The sequence below is a fragment of the Triticum aestivum genome, chromosome 3B (assembly GCF_018294505.1).
Source record: "Triticum aestivum cultivar Chinese Spring chromosome 3B, IWGSC CS RefSeq v2.1, whole genome shotgun sequence".
Taxonomy (NCBI): Eukaryota; Viridiplantae; Streptophyta; class Magnoliopsida; order Poales; family Poaceae; genus Triticum; species Triticum aestivum.
Window position 1 is genome coordinate 171,834,140 of NC_057801.1, and position 11,052 is coordinate 171,845,191.

Here is an 11,052-nt window from a genome sequence, read left to right on the forward strand (position 1 = left end):
AACTCGAGGGAGGCCATTGCTATCTTCTTTTCTTCATCATAGATGTGGAGGCAAAAAATCTTGTCCACCTTCAATGCCCAAGAGAGATATTCTTCGGGATCATTGCTTCCGGAGAACTTTGGCATGGTGAACTTGAGCTTGTCGTAGCGGAGTTCTTCATCTTGATAGCGGTTGTGATATCGCTCTTGCCTTGGAAAGTCCTCAAATGCGCGTTCCTCATGATGTCGCTCTTGGCGTGGAGGAGGGTCTTGAAGCACTTGTTCCACTTGGTGTCGCTCTTGTCTTGGAGGAGGGCGAGGAATGTGTGCTTGGTTGCGCCTTTCTTGTTGTTCTTCGCGTCGGGCGGCTTCCTCTTGTATCTCGCGACGAAGAGCTTCCTCTTGTTCTCACACTTGGCGGTTGCGGACTTCAACAGCTCTAGTGGCCTCGCGTAGAGCTTGTTGTGCTTCAAGTGCTTGAGCTTCACGGTCGAGGGCTTGTGCGTCACGTTGTTCTTGTGCTTGTCTAAGTGCATCATCGTCTTGAGGGGCTTGAAGTGGTACTCGTGGAGGTATTTGCTCTTGCTCCATTTCTTCATGAGGGACTTGATGTCGCATCCGTTCACGTGCTCGAACTCTTTCTTGTAATCCATTGCCATGGAATGGATTTTCTTGAGCTTGGTGAGCTTGATGATGATCATGTCAAGGAGGGCGAGCTCGTGGTGGACTTGCATCGTAAGAGGAGTAGCCCAAAGATTGCCAACTTGTACGGTGACTTGAGTGGCGCCGTCTTGAAGAAGCCGATGAGGAAGACGGGCGTCGAACGATCATGTTGCGGAGCTCTTCCATTTGTGTGTTGAATCTGTCGTCGAGGTTTTGACGAAGGTCGGAGGTGAGTTGTTCGAAGCGTTGACCCAATGCGACATTTTCTTGATGAAGCACTCGTTGTGCGATGAAGAAGTGGTCCTTGGAGACATATCCGGAATCATCACCTTGCTCCTCGAAAAGTGGGTTCGACGACGCGCTTCGCCTATCCATCATAACCAAGTGGGGTGAGTAGTAAAGTGAGAGAACAATACCAAAGTTACCTTCTCCGAGGATTGAAAATGTAACAAGTGTCACTCAATGTAATGCCACAATAGGAGAATTGGAACCGGGTTTGTTTCTCACACCTACAAGTAAGAGGCTTATGGAGTAGCTCGGTTAGAATGGTGGCAAAAATTGCAAGCAAATGTTAGTCAAGATATCGATAAGGTTGAGAAGGTTCACAAAAATGCAGGTAAAGCAAATAGATCAAACCCAACGGTATCACTAGGTACACACGCTCGGAAGATAGGTGGGATCCGCACAACCAAGGGGTGAGCTCAAAATGTGCAACCATGAAAAATGCTCTTGTTGTGCGAATGCTCGAGAAACACTAGCTCGATTGCTCAAATGGGCAAGATACGCTTGTGCACCTACCTATGTGAGAACCGTGCCGTCTTCAATCCCAACTATGGTATGTATGCGATGACCAAGATGATATAGGTATGCAAATGGCTCACTCTATTGCTTACAAGCTCTTTGTTGCTCCTCTTTTGCTTAAAAGCTTTTCTTCTTTTTTTTCTATGCTTGTTGCTCGAGCCGAGTAAGATATGAGACAAGTATGTATGATATGCACGAGAGAGACTTATGGCACTAAGATGACAACACGGTCACTACGGTGCACAATAGTGTGGCTCGGCAATTCTCAACTTGCTAGTCTCAATGGGTAAGCGACGCAAAGTGGCTCGGGCTATCAATGCAAAAGCAAGGTAAGGAGTAAGTGTCGTCGAGGTTACCGTGCTTTCTTACGGTTAGAGATGAAGATGACTCCGAGTTGAAGATGGTGATGAAGATGTCACACGCTCCTAAGTAGCCGAAACACCTTAGGAAACGCAAATGGCAACACAAAATCGGTCAAATGCGGAAGGTGGGTGTTTTTGTGATAATTTTTTGGATGGGGTTGAATGGTGGTGGTAGTGGGATGAGTGGATGGGGGATGTCAAGGGCTTCTAAACGAGCTAAAGAACACGAAAAACGGGCTTGGGAGGTGGAAGTTATGGCCAAAATGGTGTTGGTAGTGGGCTGATTTCGGGGGGTGCGGGGTGCCCGGGGGTAGCTGGGCGCGGTGCGGGTGCCCGGTGGTTTCAGGTGCGGGCACCCGGTGGTGGCTGATTTGGGCGAAAATTTCGGGGGAAAGGCCAAATTCGGTGGATTTCATGGTGGGAAGGGTGGGGATTGTTGGGGAGGGGCTAGATCCACTTACCAAACATCAAATGCATGGACAAAAACAACCAAATCTCACAAGATCCAACAAATTGCAAGAAAAATTTGTGGGTCTATTTTTGTGGGGATTTTCGGATTTGGACGAAAAACAACAAAATCAAGCTAGCAAATGGGGGGATGGGACTCCAAGATGTGAATAAACCTTGCTCATGATACCAAGATGTTGTAGGGTCAAACCCTAGGAAGGATCTTTTCACTCTTGGAGGGCGAAAAGGAGGGAAAACTCAAGAACACCAAGAACACAAAGAACAAGATCTCTCAAACAAACCAAGTATCACATCTACTAGAGTGGCACACATAAGATCCACATGATTACAAGATCAATACAAGGAGAGTAGCACTTGGTAAAATTCTTCCCACTATGTGAGGTCTTGATGATCTTCTCCAAGAGGAGGCCTTGATAATCCTATGGATTCTTCCCAAGGTGGGGGCTTGAGCTCCTAGAAGGAGGGGATACAATGAGCAAAGGCTCAAAATGTGTAGTCTAATCTTTGCTAACCCAACAAATGACCTAGGGGATCCACTTATATAGTCTAGGGACGAAACATTAGGGAGAGGGGAAACAAAGGACCAAAAAGTCCTCTAAAACGTGTCCACAGAGGAAGGGTCCGGGCACCCAGGGTTAAACCGGCCGGGCACCCGGACCGGTCAGGGGAGCCGGCTGGCAGCAGACCGGGCACCCGGGATCCAAAGCCCAGGCACCCGGGGCGGTGAAAGGAGGCTGGGCGGGGCTGGTCGGGCACCCGGGGTGTGGGCTCGACGCGGCCCAGGCCAGGCCCGGCACCTGGGGCCAGTTGGTCGGGCACCCGGGTGGGCTGGCGAGGCCCTGGAGGAAGGCCGGGCACCCAGGGCCTTGGGGCCGGGCACCCGGGGCCGGCTGGGGCGCCTCCCAGGGTGTGGCGGGGCACCCGGGCACCCGGGAAGTCTAGGAGCTGCAGCCTCTTCTTCTCCTCGGTCTTCTCCTTCTCGTACTCTTCTTCCTTCTCTTCCTTCCCTTGCCTCGAGGTCACTTTAGTCTCCGTCTTCTCCTTCTCACCATTGTCTTCTTGGTACCTAAGCATGCACAATGTTTCCGATGACGGTAGAATCCAACTCTCATGTGAAATCGAGCGAAACTCTAAGAGGAGAGAATCAACCTCGTTCTTGATGGCGCGTGCACGTGCTCGTGTCATTGGTCCACTTGGCGCTTGCGTTGGTGATGGAGTGTCGGTGCAAGTAGTCGAAGGATGCTCCGTATCACCGCTTATGTGGAGGAGAGATAGGCATTGACAAAGTCAAGGAGTGGGCTCTGCAAGAGCCCGTCTCTACACGTGCTCCTAGGTATAAAAAAATAATTCTAAAAAAAGGCATAAAAACAATTGTGTCTAAAAAATAAGGTAAAAAACATTTGAGAGGAAATAGATAGAGAGAAAGTGAGAAAAAGTTGTAACCTTATAGCCAACCTTATAGTCAACAGTATGGTAGCATTACATGAGGAAGGAGGGAGTGGTGCACATGCCAAGTTCACTGGGCTGCCGTGTTTCACACTCCTCCGTCGTAACAGTGGAGACAATAGCTTTCATAAGAAATAAACAATGAATACTCATTGCTCGTCCTCTATATCGGAAAGAATACTTTCATTCGCCGACATGTGGGACATCGACCATCCTGGTCCACTTGCCATGCACAAAATTATCCTGGTCTACCCTGGTCTTATCGCAGGCCCAACCTTTCCCACTGTAAGTTGTTCAGACGAAGGAACCATCATGACTTCGTTGAATTCTGCTTCTTCAATAAAACTTACTGTACCCGCAATACTGCTACCACACGCGAAGACTGGACGACACTGTACCACATCATATCACTGAAACCCACTAGGCCAAACTAGCCCGCCTAGGTCATCTATTTTGGAACAGAGGGAGTACGTCTCTGCACTGCTATGATTTTGTGTTGTACGTCTCTGTACTTTTGCTACGATTTTCCTACCCTATGAACCAAATGAGGCCTGAATGTATCCATGTCAACTATTGTCTGATCGATCGCTAAGCCTACAATTTTAGGAGCTAGGGCTATTGGTCGATCTACGACGGATAAGTATAAGTGTACCACGAGCTCATCAGCCCCAACGTTTCTCTTCGGTGAGTGTTTTGCAAGTACTATAGCTTGCATAGTAGCTAGCCTACTAACACCAAGAATCATCAAACAAGCTCTGCTGATATGATAAACAGTTCAAACTTACATCTAAGCATGCCATATATTACATCAAAAGCTGGTGAGGATACATCTGTTTCTATAACTCGGAGAGGGTTCGCATGATTCACTATCAAACAACACTAGCCCTAAGATGGTTTGATAACACGCATCATTCTGATAATTAAACACAGGGCAATGCAAACTACCCTGAAGGATTAGCGCGACCAACTATTTCTTGTCATCGATCTCTCGGGCAATGACCACAGCACGGACAGCGGCATGGGAATCGATCTCTGGGGCGATGTCCACAGGACTGACCGCGACATCGGAGTCGATCTCTAGGGCGATGTCCACAGGATGGACAGCGGCATCAGAATCGATCTTCGGGGCGATGCCAACAGGACGGACCGCGACATCAAAAACGATCTCTGGGGTGTTGTCCACAGGACGGGCCGCGACATCGAAATCATCAAGGACATCCACCGGCACCTGCACAACCCTAACATATTAGCTCCAGGGGCCATTATTTTTTACCTTGTGCAGCTCACCGGGGGATCTCATAACTCCGCATCTCCTCGTCCTCGATGGGGGCCATCACCTTGCCAGGGGAATACTGCTTCTCAACGGCGACTATCTCCTCAAACTCGGCCTTGAGCCTCACATAGGTGGCCATCAGAGTTTCTGGGGTAGGCACGGTGGGGCCCTTGCTGTTCTTCCAAATTTCTTTGAGGAGTTCATCCGCCAACATCGTCAACTCTTTGGCCAGTGCTTGTTTCTTGGAGTTCCTTGTCTCCATGGGTTGGCCCGCCAACATGGTCAACTCGTTGGTCGGTGCTCGCTTCCTAGAGATCGCTGTTTCCATTGGGTTGTCCACTGGCAACTCTTTGCCTAGTGCTCCAGGATCCATCAATGATCTGACAAACAAAAAGCAATCGAAAGGAAACCACAATCCAATGAAAACGGGAAAAGAATAGGCTGTGAGAATCGGTCGATGCTTCGCAAAAAGAAGATTCTTGGAACGAAAATATAGCAACATAACTGATTCGCCCACCTTTCCTTCGTCGGTACAGAAGAAAAATGGCAGAAGTGAGTAGCCTGGAGTGAGGTTTTCTTCTAGAAAGGGAAGAAAGGGCTTCAACGAGCGTTCCAGTGAAATGATGGTTGCTTCGTACAGTCCAACTTGGAGGCCACTTTACCACTGCTGGTAAAGGTGTGGGTTTTGTGATATGACAGGTCATGACGGCCACACTGGGGTGACAGGTGAGTCTTGACAGTAGCACCTCGCTGTGATTTGGTGGATGGAACGCGGGCCCGGATGCTTTGATGTCCCGCATGTAGATAGAGCGGCTAGTCATATAGGAGTGCTCAATATTGTGCATCGCGACCAAGGCGGAGAGGAAAACGAGAGAACTACATAATTAATGCATGAGTTTAATTAGAGTAGTTTTGTAAAGTACGAGATACATTCCTCCAATCGCAAAATGCCTTGGTTCATGAGATTTGAGATTTGAGCCCTATAAACCGGAAGGGGGGAGTACTGCACGCAGTGTAGTCTAGTCACTTGTTTTTTTACACGAAACAAGGAACTTTATTGGATGATTGCTATACGGTTACATTCAGCTAGTCACTTGTTGAAATCTCTAGAACGGAAAATACTCCTTTCCGGTTTACAGGGCTATACTACTCCCTCCGTCTAGGTGTGTAAGTCATCTTACAAAAACCAAATAATCCCAAAACACTTAGGTGCGGTGCATTAACTTCTACCTTGTTTCTTGTTTCTTGACATATCAACCAATAAGAGATGAGAGGTGTGCATGCTTTTAATGACTTGAGACTACCAAACACGACATGCAATGGCTAGTTCATTGCATGCAATGCTATTAATTAGCAAATAAACATTGGTGACCCAAGGAGGAAATGGTGCTAAGCGCGTGGACCTATGCAGAATGACTATCAACCAATGGATGATGGAGTTTAATTGTTAAACAATTCAATGTGGGAAGCTTAGCTACAAATTCAATGACTTACTCACCTAGACGGAGGGAGTAGCAAGTACTAGTACTACTACAATAGTGGGATCAAATAGCAATTTGTCTCATGCAAGAGCCTGGCTACTATATGCGTGCTCCAAGGCACCGCACCACGCGAGCGTTCACAACTGCCACGTTCGGGTTGCGCTTGGCTCTTTGCCTCTTCGAGAAGACGGACAATGATGTTACTCCTACTTCTACAGTATCGAATCCACTGCTGCATGTCCGTCCACCTCGTGCGGGAGGGATAGTGTGTAGAGAAAGTTTCTACTAGTCCTGCCAGCCACCACGCTCATGCGCGAGGGAGGGACGCAGCTTCATTGACTTACTGCTCCTGCCTTTGTGTCTATGACAGGTGGGCCCAACAGGTGGTTGGCCCACCTGTCATGCAGCCAAAGGCAGGTGTAGTTAAGGCACCGGAGCTTAGTCCGCGAGGGAGAGGCATTGTAGTAATCAAACTTCTCGGTCTTGTATGAGTTGACGCGACACATCAAAGCACTGCACTCAATATAATTCTTTTTACACATTTCAAATGGACTACAACATACGGATGTATGTAGACATATTCTGCTTCATATGTAGTCACTTGTTGCATTCTCTAAAAAGACTTATATTTGGAAACGGAGGGAGTACAACGCATGCATGCATGCCGTGACTTTCCTTTTGATACTTGCATGTGTTGATTTGATGCACCTTGCCAAATTTTGACTATAAATTTAACTAACCAAATTTTCATGCATGTCACAAAAAATTACGGGGCTGTTTGGATTGTGACTATGTTTGTCTTATGTTGCCACATTATTTTTCCCACACTTGTCACACTTGCCTAACTTGAGTTGCTCAAATTGTTAGACACACTTTGGCTTGCCTAAGGGAATCTTGCCACAATTTTTGTGTCTATGATATGTGGGGTTCACTGCTAATAAATTTTTTTGTCTTAGGTGTGGCTAATAAAAAAGACTTATATTTAGGAACGGAGGGAGTAGAAAATATAAATAATAATGCATGTTGGGGCAACCAACGTTTCCGCTAATTTTAGCCGTGGGCTTGTTCACAATTTTTACGAGGGGGTGGTTGTTCCTTTAACGGATGGACTTGTACCAGACTTGAACGATACAAAGTGCGACCTGGCGCACCGTAACACCACTTGGAACAAGCGGGTAGCTATCTCAAAAATAAAATCAACAACTAAAAAAACCGCGACCTGGCATGTAGTACACAATTTTAAATGATTGTTTTGATGGAGTGAAAAAGGAAAACTACCCCACTACGTATATATAGGTCGGAGCCTCCGCGCTTGCTTGCTAGGGTTGCTCTATTCACACACTCTTATCCTATCCAGATCTAAACAAGATAGGGGTGGTAACACTGTCTTTCTCCCTTCAAAAAACACTGTCTTTCTATCCTCACCGCTGGTTACAGATCCGGATGTATCCCCCTCTGCCGGTGAAGGGGAGGAGGGGCAGCGTTTAGGCCATCGTCGACAGCGAGGGAGGAGACCCACTGCCGGCCGCACTGTTATCTCTGGCCAAGCGCCGGCGCGGGAGGTCCTCCGATCCCTTCGTCGTTGCCTATGGGCGGATCTGGCCTCCCGCCGCCCACCTATCCACATCCCGATGACCTTCAGGTATATCTTCGTCCGAAACCGCCTTAGCTCTACTTCCCCGGCTCGCTACGTCGCTGCATGTGCATCATTTTCTACCTCTCAGTCCCTCTCGATCGGATGGTCCAACGTCACCTATTTTTTTCTATTGTTAGAGGTAAAGCTACTTCATGGAGTCGAATCTTGTACTCCCTCCGTCGGAAATACTTGTCATTGAAACGGATGTATCTAGATGTATTTTAGTTCTAGACACATCCATTTTGATGACAAGTAATTCCGGACGAAGGGAGTACTTGGTTCAAACAAGAAATAAAGTCGGGGTGGGGGAATTTAGTATGTACATCGGACTTGGTACAGACAGGAAGGAAAGGGGGTGAAAGTAGTACAGACTGGTCATCCAACTGGTCTCTTGGTCGAAAAGGGAAATATAGGGGTAACGCTGTACACAGTGGTATGACCAGGACTAGATTTGCTATCCACACATAGGAGTAGGTGGCTAGAGTGAACAAAAATAGGACCAACCCAGATATGTTTCTTGGATGTTTGTTTCTCAGGGCAACAAACTATGAATCACCACTTTATGCCCCTGTTTACGTACATGGTGCTGGACTGCTGGTGGACCCACTGTCCCATGCCCTTATACCAAATATTTTGCTGTTCTTAATCTAATGTCCCTGGTAAAAATGAAGCAATGCCACTGTTATAAGCCATGACAAGTTTAGCTAAATGTTTTTGCCTGTAATTGTTTGAGACTCTGACTGTTTCCTCTGTAGCTTTTTGTGCAAACAGGGATATCCAATTCACCTGGTTGCTGTGTGACTTTTTGGTGCACTGCACAAAACTCTTCTTAAAAAAAGTGACTTTTGTACTGTTTAACTGGAATGTAAGAAAGGAACAGTTGGTTCATTTTGGTGGAACTGCGCAAAGGGAGATCTGTGTTCCAATCCTCATCATCCATATTGGCGCCATAACCTTCCTTTAGGTAAGAATGATATTTAATGCATGTGTTCATCTCTATTTTCCGACTGCCATGAGAAAATAATGCTATTTTTTACTAGTACACTCATGGTTTTAAATAGCGGATAGCGGGCTGGTAGCGAATTGGGCTCGGCATAGCGGAATGTCGATAGCGAGCGATATTGCGGGCGCTATGCCCGCATAGCGGATTTGTAAAAACACTTGCAAATTTGAGAATATAATGTATATTTTTAAGCCGTTGACAACAATATGACACTTGAATTGAATCATCATTTATATAAGCATATAGACTGTAACTAGTCCATCTGGATAATATTCAACCAGGCAAACAAAAACTATCAGTATGACAGAACAAATATACACTACAATTAGTCCATTGTACAATATTCAACCATGTAATAAAAAAAAGACTACCAACCAACCATACAAGTCGGACCAGGACCATAACGCAAAAATAAACAGATCTAGTTCTGACCATGGAAGATGCAATCATGCAAGTGAGACCACGACCATCACGCAAAAATAAACAGATCCGGTTCTGATCATGAAAGATGCACAAGTCATTCGCAATCCTCATCCTCTTCTCCATTCAGATCCATGTACACTTCTTGGTCTTCTTAATTACAAGTGCAGATAGTTGGCTGAATTACCACTGCAGAAAAAAACATAAGGTATTTAACTGAATTAAAAGTGCAAATAGTTGATTTGTTTCACTTAGAATTGCCAGTAAACTGAATTTGTTGATACAGTACAAAAGATATTACAAGCAAACTGAATTTACAACTGCCAGTTGCCAAGTACAAAAGAAAATTACAAAAGAAATTTGACTGAATTTATAGAAAGACAATACTGTGCAAGTTTCGTCAGCTACCGAGTTACAACAGAAATGGAACGTGAGGCACAACTATATAGTAATAATGTATTGTTCTATGAGCTGAGCTACCAGATGCAAACAAGGATTACCAATTCCATCTTGTGCTAGTGCTACCACTGAGATTATGGAGTGTTCTATGATCTGAGATCCTCCTAATTTTGTCTACTGTAACTGCAAAAGCTAAGTAGTGACTACTAAGCTATGCATCAAAAAGACTAACTGTAACTCTACAAGTGCATCGATCGGAGAAAGGGCAAGTGCATCGAATAGACTAAGCCCAGTACAGTAACTCTATAAGTACATCGATCAGAGAAGCTGAGCTATAGGAGATACTATGAATCAATGAGTATAAACAAATAACAGAGAAAAGGTTAGCTGCCGGACAGAAGTAGTCGTCAAGCGAGGAGGTGCGGATGGGATGCATTGGGATATCGACTAGTACGGCGTCGAACAGGGACCAGCGAGGTACTACCCGCCGGCTTGCCGTGTCGTCCCGCACCGGCTAGTCGTCGACCAGGGAAAGGCGTCAAGCAAGAGCGACGAGGTGGCCGTTGTGCTGGCTGCTCCCTCAAAGACCAGCAGGGGAAGATGGGGCTAGGGGAGCGGCGGCATCCGGTGACGGTGAGCCTGGATTTGCCTCTCCATCCGGCCACCGGAGTTAGCCGCGCCGCCGCAAGGAAAGTGCCAGCCGCCCGTCGCCAGGAGAAGGGGATGGGATAACCGGATAAGAGGATTGGTGGTCTAATTTTTTTAAGCTTTCCGCTATGCCCGCAACTGGCGCTACACAAAGGGCCGCTATTGCAGTCGGACAGCGCATATATCGGCTGCATCGTGCCAATCACGCTATTACCCAGCGCAGCTTTCGACTTGTAGCGGCTAGCCTGCGCTATCGCTATTGCGGCTGCAATAGCGTTCATAGCGACCGCTATTTAAAACATTGAGTACACTTGTACTCCCTCACTGACAAAACCAATTCTAAAATAGAAGGCCAATCATTTACTTGGTTTCACCAACTGGTGAGGAGAAAGAAAAATAGAGCATGAAGAGGAAGAAGAAGAAGAATAAACAATGCCAAGGCAATTTTGCTGAAGCCAGAGGCCTCAGTCGAGG

The 11,052-nt window shown here is 46.6% G+C and overlaps 1 long non-coding RNA gene across 1 annotated transcript; it reads right to left on the reverse strand.

Annotated features, from left to right (window-relative positions):
* Positions 1–9,329: 9,329 nt before the first annotated feature.
* Positions 9,330–10,830, reverse strand: LOC123065146 (uncharacterized). Its single transcript, XR_006430907.1, has 2 exons — positions 10,327–10,830; positions 9,330–9,720 (listed from the first exon to the last, which is right to left on the reverse strand). It is a non-coding gene; the product is annotated as an uncharacterized lncRNA (long non-coding RNA).
* Positions 10,831–11,052: the final 222 nt, after the last annotated feature.